Source organism: Scleropages formosus, chromosome 2 (genome assembly GCF_900964775.1).
Source record: "Scleropages formosus chromosome 2, fSclFor1.1, whole genome shotgun sequence".
Taxonomy (NCBI): Eukaryota; Metazoa; Chordata; class Actinopteri; order Osteoglossiformes; family Osteoglossidae; genus Scleropages; species Scleropages formosus.
In genome coordinates, this window is record NC_041807.1 from 31,910,050 (window position 1) to 31,925,195 (window position 15,146).

Sequence of the window (15,146 nt, forward strand, 5' to 3'; positions counted from 1 at the left end):
GTCTTTGCCCTTCGCGAGCCCACATGTAAATGGGACAGCGACTGCTTGATGAACCATTAATTACTGCTAATTCTGCTCTTCCTCCACCTATGGAATGTGCACAAATCGGAAGGCATAATATGCAGCATGTTTCCTCAGCTGCTTATGCTGATGTTGTTTTTTTTTCTCTTTAGATAAAAAGCAAGTGTGGCAAAGACAAAGGATGTGAGACCAGCTCTCAAGGAGGGGGTGGGTGTCGTCCTCGTGTGCCAGTGAGAAAGCAGGGCTCCACTTTGTAGATGAGACCACACGGATGCTGCTCTGGCTCTTAGTAAATAAGAGCCCGGACTTGTGGACAAGGTCTGTTTCATTGTGTGTGTGTGTGTGTGTGTGTGTGTGTGTGTGAGTGAGTGAGAGAGAGCAGTCACACTCAAGGGTTAGACTTCCCAATTTGATTCAACTCCTCCCATGTTTTGTGAAGACATGGAAATGGGGTTGAGGTCTGCAGCGAGGGAGATGGAACAAGGTGCAGCCATGCAGGTGGTGGCAGTGTGGCCAACCTGGTTACGTGCACCCATGCGTTCGCCAGGAGATACGTTGCCAGACAAGCGCGATGGCAACAAAGCACGCCGGGAACAGAGACGCTGGCGAAATGAGGCTCGTTCGTGGTTTAGAGAGCAGACTGTGAACTAGATTGTCTACCCTTCCCCGTGTTTGTCCCACGACTGCATCAGCTGGGTTGCTTTCACCGCTGTGACTCTGTGGATTTCCTCAAATCCGCATCAAAAAATGAAAAAAGACTTGGACTGGGGCGTAAACAAAGTGAACGGCGGAAAAGTACAGATGTGCACATGGTGGTAAAATGTACTGGTCACCCTAGTCCTTTGTTTTGCAGTGATTAACTGCAATCATAACAAGAAAAACACAATGTTGCAAAATGAAATGTTGAGCTTTTCTACAGTGACTTGGCACATTCATAAAATCATAGTAGTATTATCTCTTCAAAAATTAAAAACCTACAATTACCCATAGTGCTTGAACATTGGCAAGTAGTTAGCTGATCTTTGTCTCGGGTGACTTACAGTTTTATGTTTGTGTACTTTGCTGCTTATGCTAATTTGCCCATTTATGCAGATGGGTAATTTGTTACCATGCGGAACCTTTCAGGATTTGAACCCGAGTCCTCCGAGCGCAAGGCGAAAGCTCCAGTGCGCTTCCAGAGACCCCTTGTGTAATGTGACAACAAACATGCCTTTGTTTTTCAGTGTTAAAAATAGTCTCTGTGGTCTTTTTCATCTTTATGTTTCTACCCTTAAGCAAGTTTAAAAAAAAAAAAAAAAAAAATTGTAGTAACATTATGCCTTAGTTACCATGTCTCTTATGTACGCTTGGTTGAGGAGTATCTTTTGTGGAGATGGCATGACTATCATACTCTTTCCAAAGGCATTTTGTCCCCCCCACATGAATGCATTTCGTAGAGCCTGTGTTCCACCATCGTTAAGGTTATTGATGGAACGTCTTCTTTGTATTCGGCGAGGTGCGAAACGCCGTGAAATTCCCGTTCGCAGCTTCGGCGCACCTGAGCGTCGCAAGCGCGTCACGCTTTTGCAGCGTGGCGCGGGAAGCCGGAGGAAGGTTCTCGGCGGCTGATCCGGCGCGGGAAGGAGGTCACGCGGCACCCTTCCCCGTTTTACTGGAGCGGAGTAGCTGAGCGGGAGGAGGCCTGCTCAATAATTAAACAAAATCGTGAACAAGCAGAACGCGGAGCTGGGAAGGGAATCGGCCAAGCGGTCACAGACGTACTGTACTGGTGTAAAAATGTCCAAAGCCCACATTGCTCTTCACGATCCTTCAGAACAAGATCTTTTTTGAGGTTTCCGGTGCATGCAGCCTGGAGTTTCTCAGGTTTTTATTTTTAACTGTGATACGAAAGGTAGCTGCTGGGATGGTGCTAAGGGAAATGGGGCAGCATCTTCTTGATTTTGCCCTTTTTCTGTCCGATCTTCATCTTTTCCTTCCTAAATGCTAATCTGCATTTCTCCATGGTCCACACGAGTTGATATTTTTTGACTATCAATCAAGGGGGGGGCGGCATGGTGTCACAGCAGGTAGCGCTGCTGTCTCACAGCGCCTGGGTGGTGCGAGAGGATGTGGGTTCACTCCCCACTCAGTCTGTGTGGAGTTTGCATGTTCTCCCTGCATCTGCGTGGGTTTCCTCCGGGTGCTCTGGTTTCCTCCCACAATCCAAAGACATGCTGTTCAGGTTCCCCCATAGTATGTGAGTGACAGAGGGAGTGTGTGTGTGTTCCACTGATGTATGGATGAGTGACCCAGTGTAAGTAGTGTATCTAGCAGTGTAATTCACCGCGGTGAATAAGGTGTGTGGGCTCATAACACTACAGAAAGTTCATTGGAAGTCGCTTTGGAGAAAAGCGTCGGCTAAATAAATGCAAATTCTTATTGTGCCAAGACCTGTGCCAGACAAGCTAGTACAGTATTTAAAATGGCAACGGCTGCTTGTGATTCTCAGCGCTGTTTGACCCAGACGTGACTCAATCGATATTTCATTGATCGCGCTGAGCGCTGGGACAGACCTGCACTCCGTTTCCTCCGTCTCGTGAATCAGGTCATCCCGGATCCCCGGTAAAGCACTTCGCAAACAGACGGTGACGTGCGCGGGAGGCCGTGTCACACGAGGAAGCCCAGCTCTGCGTTATTTCCCACGCCTCCAGTTATTTCGCAGTGATTTCAGTGACAGGTGAGTTTTTGCGCAGTTTGTGTCGGGGGGGAAAAAGGATGCGGAAGTGTGTCATTTAGTGCCACCTAATTCACAAACGCAGATGTGAATGTTCGTGACTCGGTTTAGTGCCAGGTATTAATGCAGATATGAAACACATTTATGGGGAATACTCCAAATATGACACTATTAGTATATTAACACTTCCAATACAGTCTTTCCTGGGATGCGAAGTTGCTCTCCCAGCTCCAGCGTGCACAGAGGCTGCGTCCAGCTGCCTGTAATTGGTTTGCACGGCCACGCACCCGTCGCATGCCTGTCATTCTGATTGTCCCGGGCCGACACGGGCGCCAGTTGTCGCTACGGTTCACAGGGACGCAGCTGCCGTCCTGCAGCGAGACCAGAAAAATGAGCAGCGGAGATGAAGCGTGGCTCTTTGTCGGCCGTGTAATAAAACGGCCCGGAAGCACTGGCGCCGGCAGCACCCTAACGTCGACATGCGGGCGAACCTGTGTCGCTCCCTTGCGTTTGCAACCTACAAACGCGTATTTACGTCCCTGGTCCGCGTATGTGTGTGTGTGTGTGTGTGTGAAACCTGTAACTGTGTCAGTATTCTGTGTGCGTGTGCGTGAATGAATTGCTCCCAGTATCTTCCACACAAAAAACGGTCCGGGGGACCTGATTGTCATTCAAGGGGCAGGACGCCCAACGCAGAAAGGGACGGGGCATTCAGAGCAGCAATACGGCGCAACAAGGGCCCAACAAGGGCGACAACAACCGCTTTTCTTTTCTCCCTCCCCGTCTTCCTCCTCCTCCTCCTCCTCCTCCTGCAGTCGATCCTTCTGCGAAGGATCTTTTCAGCGAGGAAAATCCCTGATTAAAAATGCAAAATGTACTCCGCTTTTCTCCAGGCTCACGTCCGTGAAGAGAGAGCGGGTTTCGGCGTTGCTCTCGCCGGACTGCCGCTCAGCCGGATGACCGACGGATTGAGACGGTCCTCTCGTAGCTGTTTTTCACGCGCTCGAGTTCTTAAAAACTGTTTTTGGACAACAACCATGAAACTCACGAGCAATGCCTAGGAACTGTGACGTGCATCAATTGACACATCGCATCGTTTCACACGTTGCGATGAGGTATCGAAAGGTTGGTGTTTGTCTGAGTTCGGGTCAGTGGTCTCCATATTCTTACCAGGAGAGAAATTTGGACCACTGGCTCGAAGACATGGAGTCTTTTCTAGAGCCCTTAATGTGGGGACCGTGTACATGAAAGTATGTAGGGGGCGTAGTGGTTAGCGCTACTGCCTCTGGACTCTCTACTACCCTTGAGCAAGATTTTACCCTAAGTACTCCATATACCCAGCTGTATAAATGGGTAAAACATTGCAAGTCACTTTAGAGAGGAGCATCAGGTAAATTATTAAATGTGTCCCAGTTATGTAGTTATTTTATCACTGGAGCAAATAAATTAAAAACCTGGCTTGGAGGAACATTGTGTCCCACCTTGGATTTCAGAGCCTCATAGCTGGAATCCTGAGTCTGGAGGCAGGTGCCAGCTTGTTTTCCTGCCGGGGACTGGTTTAAAGTCATTGTCTTGCTGTTGGACTGGGTCTTTCACTGGAGCTGGGTCTTCCGCTGTCTGATGCGATGGTTCCCCAGCTCGGCTCACGATGCTGCGCGTAATAATGCCGTCTCTTGGCGTAAGCTGTGAAACCGCAGCCTTGGGGTCTTCCGCCGCTCCTTCTACATTGTAGATTTCCTTCTTGGTCTGCACCTCCTCCCTCGGCTTTGTCATTGCCTCCCATGGATTCAAATACCGCTTCTACGCTGATGATACCCAGCTCTTCCTCTCCTTTCCACCTGGAGCATCTGACATTTCTGCACACATTGCTGCCTGCCTGTCGGACATCTCTGCTTGGATGTCTGATCATCACTTCCAACTCAACGTCTCCAAAACAGAGATCCTACACCCCCCAGCTGGCCCATCTTCTTGTCATGATTTCTCGATCAAACTGGACAACTCACTCATTTTGCCTACCTCCTCGGCTAAGAGTCTAGGAGTGACGACTGACTCAAGTCTGTCTTTCTCTCAGCACATCGAAGCCACAACCAGGTCCTGCCAATAGATCCTGCATAATATTCGAAGGATCCGTCCCTACCTCACAACTGACTCTGCCCAACTACTTGTCCAGGCCATGGTGACATCCTGTCTGGACTAATGCAACTCTCTCCTGTGTGGCCTTCCTACTACTGCCATCAAACCTCTGCAGCTGATACAGAATGCTGCTGCACAAGTTGTGTTTGATTTGCCAAAGTGTTCCCATGTATCTCCTCTACTCATTTCTCTGCACTGGCTTCCTATAGCTGCCCGGATCAAGTTCAAGACCCTGGTTTTTGTCTACAAATGCATCAATAGAACTGCTCCCAGCTATTTACAAGACTTGATCAACCTCTATTCCCCAGCAAGACTCCTTTGCTCATCTAATTCTGCCCGCTTGTTGGTCCTGTGCACGAGAAGTAAAGCACAGAGGTTCTTGGTTCTGGCTCCGTTGTGGTGGAATGACCTCCCCCTCTCACTCAGAACTGCTGAATCTCTGTCCACATTTAAAAAGAGTCTGAAAACTCACCTCTTCCAGACTGTTTGCTCATGATCTCTTAAGCTCACGTATGGTGTAAATGTTCATTCACCAAAACTTTAAGATCATGCCTTTACACGGCTGCTACTCCTGTATTGTATGTAAATGTTTGTGTACCTTAACTGAGAAAAAAAAAAAAATTTTGTAGGAAGGTCGTCAGGAATTGTCTGTTGAGTTTTATGCATCTACTCTCGCAATGAACATCAGTGCATGAAGTGAAAAAAACAAAGTTTACTTAAGAATCGCATGTTTGTAACTGTCTCTTTCTCCTAATGTAATGCACAAATTGTATTAGTCTGGGATGTACGCCGCTTTGGAGAAAAACATCTGCTAAATGAATAAATGTAAATGTAGATATGCCCCCTCCAGCCCCATGCTACCCAAATGGTTGGTGGCAGCTGGAACTGTAGACCAGGACATACACCTCTGTTATATCGTTTCACCGATCACATTTTCTTCACAGTTAATTTGCTACAGCTAAATTGATAATGATCCCTGAAGGAAAACAAAGTTAGAAACTGAGGGTTCCCTCTCCAGAACAAGAACAGAATACCATGAGAAAGCAGTTTCATCCTTGGTACACTGTCCTGCATGGGCCAGGAGGGGCCAGGAGGGGCCTGAAGCGGCCAGGAGGGGCCTGAAGCGGCCTTCTTCAACGGCTGAGCTGTCCCCGTGTCACTTTACAGTGCCACCTCTCCTGTAGCCTGTTTGCCAGGTGATAAGAAAGAGTCCCTCACATGTATACTATAGACCGGGACCCTCTTACTCTGGGGACACTACTGAGGATGCAGACAATTAAGTGGAAGGTCCAATTTCAGGAACAGGGGAACCTGTGAACACAAATCCCACGCACACGATCCCCGTTAAGGTGTGTGCCGTTACATAACCAGCCGTTTACTGGATCGATTACAGCCTGCGGTTAACGGGGTCGGAAGAGAGCTGGCCGGAACTCGGCTGGCGGGGGTGTCAGGATCTGGGCGCCGAGGCGATTAGCGGGAAGCGCACGGTCGTCTCGCTAATCAGACGGGAGCGCTCGACGCAGCCGAAAAATCCTCTTAGAGACGCCTCTGCCAAATGCAGATTGCCCCAGACGCCCAACGCGCCCGCGGGATCCAGCTGAACAGCGGCAGCAATTAATGCTTCGCATGTAGGGCAAGGCTGTGGCGGGGGTTCGCGCCTGCTAGGCCTTGCCCCGGAAGGGACGGCTCCGCCCTCGAACGGAGATCAGGGACGCGGTCCGGTCCAGCGACGACATGACCCACGTTTCCGTTTCCGTTTCCGTTCCTGTCTCCGGGCCTTTCTTTCCCTTCATGCATCCTTTCGGCGCGTATCCATTCTCAGGCTTCGCTCCGGTCTCGCTCTGCTGTTTACCCAGACTGGCAGCTGTATATGCATGCATGCGTGCACATGGGAAAAGGCAATAACTGACACAATTAGTGCTGCTTCCCAACCTACTTCGAGTCGGGCTCCGAGAGGTATAGCGATACCTCGACCGTTATTACCCGGGGGAACGAGCGCACGTGGTGTTCTCGTCTCCGGCTAAGCGGGCCGATCGCGAGCGTTCCCGGTGGCGCTCGTGCCCGGGTCGGCGGCGGCGGCGGAAGCGCATCGGGCGAAGTCACATCACGGATACCCTGCTTTTACTTTTCCAACTTCGGCGCTGTTTACAGTCATCAAAGTCTTCGTCATCTTATCATTCTGTGCCGCCCCAGGCTGTCACACAGTGAGCTCATTACCCTCGAGCTGCACACTCAGTACATGCAATACGGGTGCAATGGCAGTCGCTGCCAAACTGCTCTCGCACCTCCTGCTCCTCCGACGAGCTCCTTCCTCTCCCGCTCGGTACCCGTGCCGTGCTGCCCTTTCCGTGCCGTACCTGCTCCCTGTGCTTCTCTCGCACGTGGTCCCCGTGCTCCTTGGGTGTTTTTGTTTTTTTTTTTTTTCCCCTGAATGGGTTAACGTCACCCTCCCGTGCATCCCACCCTGACGCATCTGACACCGCGCGCTTCGGAGCGGGAGAACGCAGTTAAACACGAATGCTAGCGACGTCTCTCGGAATGTTTGCTTTTTAAGGTGCGGGGCGTCGTATCACCGCTCTTTTAATTCACAAAGACGCTGCGTGTTATCGCTTGGCGCCTGGCATCGCGAGGGACCGCTCGTGTCGATCGTGCGGAGGCTTTGATAAGAGGATGATCCCCCCACCCCCCACCCCACAGCTCTCTCGGTGCATTCTTACGCCGCCTCGTCTGCTGGCGGGCCCTCGCGGAACACGCGGGAGTGCGCGCGGCCCTCGTGCCAGGCGTCGTGCACCAGGGAACAAAGGCACAAAAACAAAAACACACAAAAAACAAGGCTCTCTGTGAAAAACCCCTATTAAAAATTCAAGCAGCGTTATGGTGAGCCTTCGCCAGCGTCTGTTCAATATTTCATACAACACTTTCTCTCATTATTATCAGTCGGCGTGTATATGGGACAGGATGCCACTTGGAGACGCTCCCTCCCTCCCATCCCGCAGCCACCAGGAACGCAGACGTGCTCGAACGCAGAAGGGGAGAGGAAGCAGGCAAGTGGATTGAAGCGACAGCAATATTAAGGCAACAAGCAATAGCGGCGGAGCTCCGTTTTTAAACATTACGGTTATCGGTTATTGCTGTTCTTGTTTGAGTTGCTCGGCTGGCTGCCTGTGATTTTGCCTCTTCGTAGTGCTGGGTATTTTACAGGAGCATTCCAAGTAAAGTACCCCGTTCAAGGGAGGTCGAATAGGGCCCCTCCGGGGAATTTAACCAACCGTCTTGCGTCGCGGCCGTGTGTCCGTAACCACAACGCCGCTCGCTGCCCTGAGTTCTGTCATATTTTAGTCACGAGGCCTTCATTGCAGCGGAGGATGTTTTCGACGCGGTGACTTTCAGGTTAGAGGCCCAGCGCACTTCCGCTGTGCCCGTCTGCTCTACATACTCCGTTTGTTGGCGCAAAATGGGAAAACGGGATCCTTCCCTCGGGCGGACGACACCTGACAAAGCCGTGTCCCTAATAAGACTGAGCGCAGCACGGAGGAGGGGACCAAAGGAACGCGGGGGGGGGCGGCACTTCCAAACTGCATCCCTCCTCTGTTGCGGAGACAACAGGACCCAGTGGCGCTCAGGAGGAACGCGTAGAAAGTGCTGCTAAAACTCGTCGTACACTTTCATCTCCGAGTGGCTAATTGCTTCTTTCAAACAATTCGTCTTTTTCCCTTCAGCTGAAGGTATGTCTTTGTGGTCTTAAAAAACTTCCCAAATAAGACACCGAGATTCACTTCCTAACATATTCTTGCGCCTCTTTCAAATGTAAATATGCAAATGAATATATGTAACGAAAACAGAAAACACAATTCTGCGAGCAATTACAACGAGCACAAAAAATAGCAGGGCGCTCGAACGCAACCGGACCGTTCCGGCTGTCGATCGAATGTACGTGAGGACTCGCGTCAGCTCTTCATCAAGCGTGAGGCCGAAAGCTGGCGACTGAGAACGGAACTGACCTCAGCTGAGATCAGTAGACGGAGATTCATAGCTCGGTCCATCACACTTACGCGGTGGTTTTTTCTCACCTTGCTCATAACTCTGTTTTCATATGTGTAACCTTGACCGTGATTTACTGCAGCTGATTTATCCGAAATGCTTCGTGCCTCTGTCTTGCTCCCTTCAAGTACGCAGACGTAGGCCCAGCTTTCCACATGACTGATAGGGTTTCAGGGACTCCCTATGATACTCTGTCCCCCTCCTAAGCCATCCCGGCGCTGGCTGAATTATTGATCTGTGCCACTGCAATGAGACTCATCTTCCAAATGGACAGCATGGCACAACTGTGTCCTCTCCCACAGCAATCCATGACCAGCACCTTTGGCCAGGTGAAAACTTAACTGAGGGCCTCACCGATATTTTCCACTAACTTGGAATTATTCCACAAAGTAAAGCTTTAAAAAATATCATCGGCGTTCTCCAAGAAACTGCAAAGGCATTGGTGTAGTTGAATTTTTTATTCACAGGGTTCGAAATCATTTCTTGTATGAGTGCAATAAGAGAAGGGCTTTGCTGGTGGGTTCTTGGGTCAGATCCATAGGAGATGATGTGTGCTGGTGGTGTTCTTTGCTGCAGCCCATCTGATACCTTTGGGGGCAGATGTGTTCCTGGGTAAGACCCCTAGATGTTCTTCATTGGTGGATTTCAGTTGGTGGGTTCTTGCCTGAGATCTGTAGATGTTCTCCACTTTCTTGCTCTTTTTTCTGGCCTATGGGAGACTTCCTTTGCTCGTTTGTTTTTCTGCAAAACAAACACCCAACTTTATTTGCTGGTTTGGACCCATACACTTCAAGTCCATTGGTAGCCCTCAACCTCCCTACTGTGCACGTTCTTCAAGGTGCTCCGAGGAGCACATACGTTTGCGCTCTCTGCTCTGACATAGACAGCTGTGTGCTCCAAATTCTGGAAAAAGAGGACGGGAAAAAACTCAGTCACAGTAATGCTTTTATTCCAGCCAGCTGCTTTCGGCATAGCGCTGCAGTCATTCCGTCATTAAGTCCGAGGTGAGGAGGGAGCCGGTTCAATTTTTAATAGCAATGAAAGAATGTCATGTACAGTACCGGGAGAGCCAGGCTTCGAAAGGGCCATGAAAATTTGATCAGCCTCCTTCTTCTCAAAGTTAACAACAACAACAGCAACAAAAAATGCCTGTCTCAGGCTCCATGAATTAAGAGCATTGTGAAAACAGCCAAATGTGTAAATAACCCTGTAGCGCTTTCCTGCCACACATATGCAGCAATCGCCTGCAAACGAACACAACGTGGCTGCACGATGGCAGCTGGTGTCCAGGGGCATTCGCCCACAGGCTCATCATCGCAGACAGATGAGCTCCTCTGCTTTCGTAATAAAATGGCCAAACATGCCACCAAGGACACAATTCACAGAACATAAAATAGAACCAACGTTGAGTGGGAAACCAAGAGGCGCAAATGGTCATCTTGAGTGAATCATAAAAAAAGAATAGATTTTCCTATAAAACTGTACACTGTCACTTTGTGGGGGGTTTTATATCAATTCTTTTTTTTAAGTGCCCCCGCCCCAGCGGTGTACATACTTGGCTTTACAGCTCTGACAGTAATACACTTCAATTCAATTCAATTTATTTTTATAGAGCTCTTCTCACCCAGTGACACAGAGCACTTTAACACAGGCATAAGGCAAGAAAAACAAATACATCAGATAAAGAAGCAAAGAAGACAGTTGACTACCGACTATCATAATATAATATATTGTATAGAGCTATAAGTATGCCTACTGGCCATAGAGGAAAGTCCAGCAGTCCTTTAGTCCAGTCTGGTCAATAATGTAGTTTTGCAAGGCACCACCCACTGATAATTTGACCATGAATATTTGTTCTCAGTACACTGATTGCTATTTACAAGGAATATAAAGAAGGAATCAAGAAATGACATGAAGAAAAGCAATCACATAAAAAAATCAAAATATTTCCCGGAGGATTTATTGCTACGTCTTGATAGGCATTTATGAAGCGACAGCTATTTATGTTTTAATTGTTTAATAGAAATGTTTGGCTGTACCAAATTATTTGAAGGAAAAATCGCTGTAAAAATCTTAATTTGCACAAGATTATTACAAAATGCAAGCTTTCTTCCAGCTTGTGATAGCGGGGTTTCTTTTTCTGTTACTGTAAGGTCTGTAGTACTGCTGTCAGATGCTGTCCATGAGACGTCCCCATGAGCGGACTTGTCCCTCGCATCATTCCGATGTCTCCCTATGGCACGGCACGGGTGTGCGGTAGTGCGCTCGTGGGCAGGGGTGGATGGTGCGTGTGGGAGACGAGGAGGCGCTGTGTGCGGCTGGGCTGACTGATTAAAGTGTCACGGTGAGAAATGAGCTCGGCATAAAGGTCAGGGTGCGAGGGTGCTGGTGGTAGGGAGCACCGTGGGATGGGGGTGGGTTCTGGGTGGCGATGCTCTCCTACATAGGGAGATAGTAGAGAGGAAGACACAGGAGATGGAGCTAAGCTGCATACCAGCTTTCGACTTGCTTTTGCAAGCAGATCCTCCCCCATCTGCAAATCTCTGAGAAGACCTTAAATAAGCGGTGAAACTTAAACATACGACCATTCACCTATGGGGAGTACCAGGCCCATCTTGTGTAATCTAAACTCAGCAAATGTTAGCACACGCACGCATTTTCTGAACCGCTTATCCCATAGGGGGTCACGGGGAACCGGAGCCTACCCGGTAACACAGGGCGTAAGACCAGAGGGGGAAGGGGACACACCCAGGACGGGACCCCAAGCGGGACTCAAACCCCACACCCACCGGAGAGCAGGACTGTGGTCCAACCCACTGCACCACTGCACCCCCTACGTTAGGGCACTTCAGTGTTTAAATCATGTCATGTTCTGAGGTACATATGCAGTGCTTTTTCGTAATGTTATGCATCAGCATGGTAAACTGGGACCTCTACAAAGTTAAAAGTTGGACCTCGCATGATCGCTTGGTTACTTCACGGATGAGGATCCACCACAGAACTCAGCAGGAAGCAAAGCTGGGAGGTTGTGTCTGACAACGTGGACAAAATTTTGAATCTTCTATTATACAAAAAACGTGCGGTAATTTTTGTTTGACAGTTAGGGTTATATTCGTGGAAAAAATCGCGGATATGCGTATGTGGCACAAACACGCAAGACGCGTTCGGCGGGTGAGGATTTGCCTTTATTTACACATAGGAACGCTCTTGTGTTTGTGCTGTTCTGTGCTCTTGGTGCGGGGTGTCGAGACTTCAGGGTCTTGGGTCCGGTGTCCATCTGGAAGTCCCGAGTCAGTCTCTCCGACTGTTTGGGAAGACTGGATTAAATAGGGCCGATTATTAGGGACAGGTGGGGTAAAATCACTACTCCTCACCATCCCCCTCTCCCCTAGCCTGGGCGCCGCAGTGTACTTTAATTTTTAATTGATACGTGTACTGGAACCTCTGTCGATTTCTAAGAACCTCAGCGACAGCAGGGATAGTATCACTGTCTGACATAAACCTTCCAGTCAACCTCTGTTTTCTGCTCTCGTCCAAGTCACATTTTACGATGGTTCTTACATAGCAAGAGGGGTGTGGTGGCGCAGTGGGTTTGACTGGGTCCTGCTCTCAGGTGGGTCTGGGGTTTGAGTCCCGCTTGGGGTGCCGTGTGATGGACTGGCGTCCTGTCCTGGGTGTGTCCCCTCCAGCCCCTTGCCCTGTGTTGCCGGGCTAGGCTCCTTCTCCCCGTGACCCCATATGGGACAAGCGGTTTCAGACAATGTGTGTCTTACATAGCAAACTACAAGACAGGTGTGTTTCCAAGACAACCCTGAGAATTTATTCAAAACAGATTAGCTAAGCCTCCACTTTGCATAAATCCCACTATTTATCTGAATAAGCTATTTGGGTAACGTTTGTGCCAGTGTGAAAATGGCCATGTGTTACTGCTTCATTGCTTGACTGCTTATTCCGTGTTCGCGCAGCGGGATGTTTCGATGGAGCGCTTCAGGTTAAGTACTTATTCTTGAGTATAAAACTGCAAGCTCCTCTTTTCACTCGCAGCCCTATAACCTTCACGTTATGGGATTGTGTCTTTATCATCTCACCTGCTGCGTCTTCCACTTTCACATTACGAATACAATGAAAAATTACTTCATCAAGCTTCACCCTTACTCCTCGCGCACTGACCCCCTGCACAGCTGAATACCGAACTTCCAAGACGTAGCAGTATATTTGTTGATTGTGATTAAAAGCTATTTAGCGGACAATTTTGTCCAAGGTGACTAACAGTGCTGGATATACTATGCTTCACTGCTTACAGTCTTTCACCCATTTACACATCACACCAGTGTAACACACACTCACTCACTCACACACACCCTACAGCCAATTTTGAGGTGACCAGTTTACCTGCAACGTGTGTCTTTAGGCTGTGGGAGGAAGCCCTCGAGAACGCGGGGATCGTCGGCGTGTGCGAGGGGAGCTGGAGCTGGAGCTGTCCAGGGGTCAGAGGGTGCTCAGGAGCAGAGACTCCCCAGCGCATTCTGCGTGCGGCTGCATTCCTGGATAATTGCCTGCGAGGATGTGGACCTGTGGCTTTTCAAATTTGGAAGGCCAAGTTTAGAGATACAAAATGAGAACACAGTCATTGACTTTGACACAATCCCCAGGGTGACCGGGAGCATACCGATGAAGGGCAACGATGATGACCTTTGAACTACTGTAAATAAACTCTGAGGAAGCACGCGCCTCGGCCACCTCTCCCTCTCAAGGCTGGGTGCAGATAACAACACGGCCTCCCGGAAGGGTGGCGATCATGCGGTATTATTGCTGCCGTCCTGGCAGAGTCACGCCTTCCTACGGCTCCAGCCTTGTTTTTCTCTCTCAGATACAGGAAGCAGGAGCTGGGCCTGGCGAAGGACCTCCTTACCTTCCGCCGAGCGTGACGATGGGCCCGATGCCGTTTGTGTGTCTGTGCGTGCTTGTTTATCGATGTTCAAGCCTGTTTCCAGTGAGTGCTGGTGACTCTATGATTGAATGTGTTCAGCCTCCATGATCTTCCTCTAAATCACTTACTAGGTGGACAGTTCCTGGCTCTGTGTCCTTCCTCCACCATTCAAGCCTTCGCTCATCTTCCCGGGGTTATCGGTCAACTTGTCAGCCGTTTGCGCCCCCGCTGCCCCTCCCAGGAATCTCTCAGTCGCCAGGAAACCTCTGTGGTGATGCTGCTCACAGAGCTGTTTCCACCAGACTGGCAGCATAGTGACACATCCCAGGGTCCCTGCTGTCCAGATAGTTGTTCTCCCTACATGCACAAATCAACAAAAAGCCATGCTGTTCCCAAGGGATCCCAACAATGCATTTTTACAGTAAAAAATAGTAAAAAAGCTCTTAGATCACAACAACATCAATTTTTAAGGTGCTCAGTGTTAATGATCTGCAATGGACTGGTGTCCCATTCAGGGTGTACCCTAGTTAGACTTGCGCCCTGTCCTTCTGGGATAGGCTCCAGACCGCCGCAACCCTGACTTGGATGAGCTGTCAGTGGCAGCGAGTGAGTGTATCAGCTACTTACGGAGTGAAATGTCACGTCCGTTTGAATGGAAGGCTGACAGGAGCTTGTTCCAACTCGCCGACGCTTCCGTAAGACCTCAAACGCAAGCGCTCCCCCAGCAAAACACCCTTTTTTTTTGTGACAGAAGTCTGACCTGGAGGAAGGAGATGGCGGCAACTCTGTTTTTTTTGGCATTTTCCACTGCCCTTATCTCATGTCAAGTTACAAAAACATTCCAAGATGTAAAAGGGCATCACACATACTACCCTAATTCCAGGAGTGTGGACATGGAAAAAGAGCTGATTCGTATCAGCCTGTTAAAAATAGATTGTGAGAATGAGGTGTGTTTGTGCATGTGCAGTAGTTCTTTGAATTCACAGATGAGACTAGATGACCCTGTGCTCACAGACACAGCATGTTTTGGCTGAATATGTCCTATTCCTTTGCTGAAAGTCCTTCAAAGGAGTTATCTTACGGTACACACACAAATGGAAACTGCTCATCCCAAGCAGAGTCGCAGCAAGCCCGGAGCCAACACGGGGCGTAGGGCTGGAGGGGGAGGGGACGTACCCAGGATGGGACACCAGTCCGCTGCAGGGCACCCCAGGTGGGACTCGAACCCCAGATCCACCAGAGAGCAGACACAGGCCAATCCTGCTGCACCACCATGCCCCCATCTCACAGTACCCTTTAATAGCTATT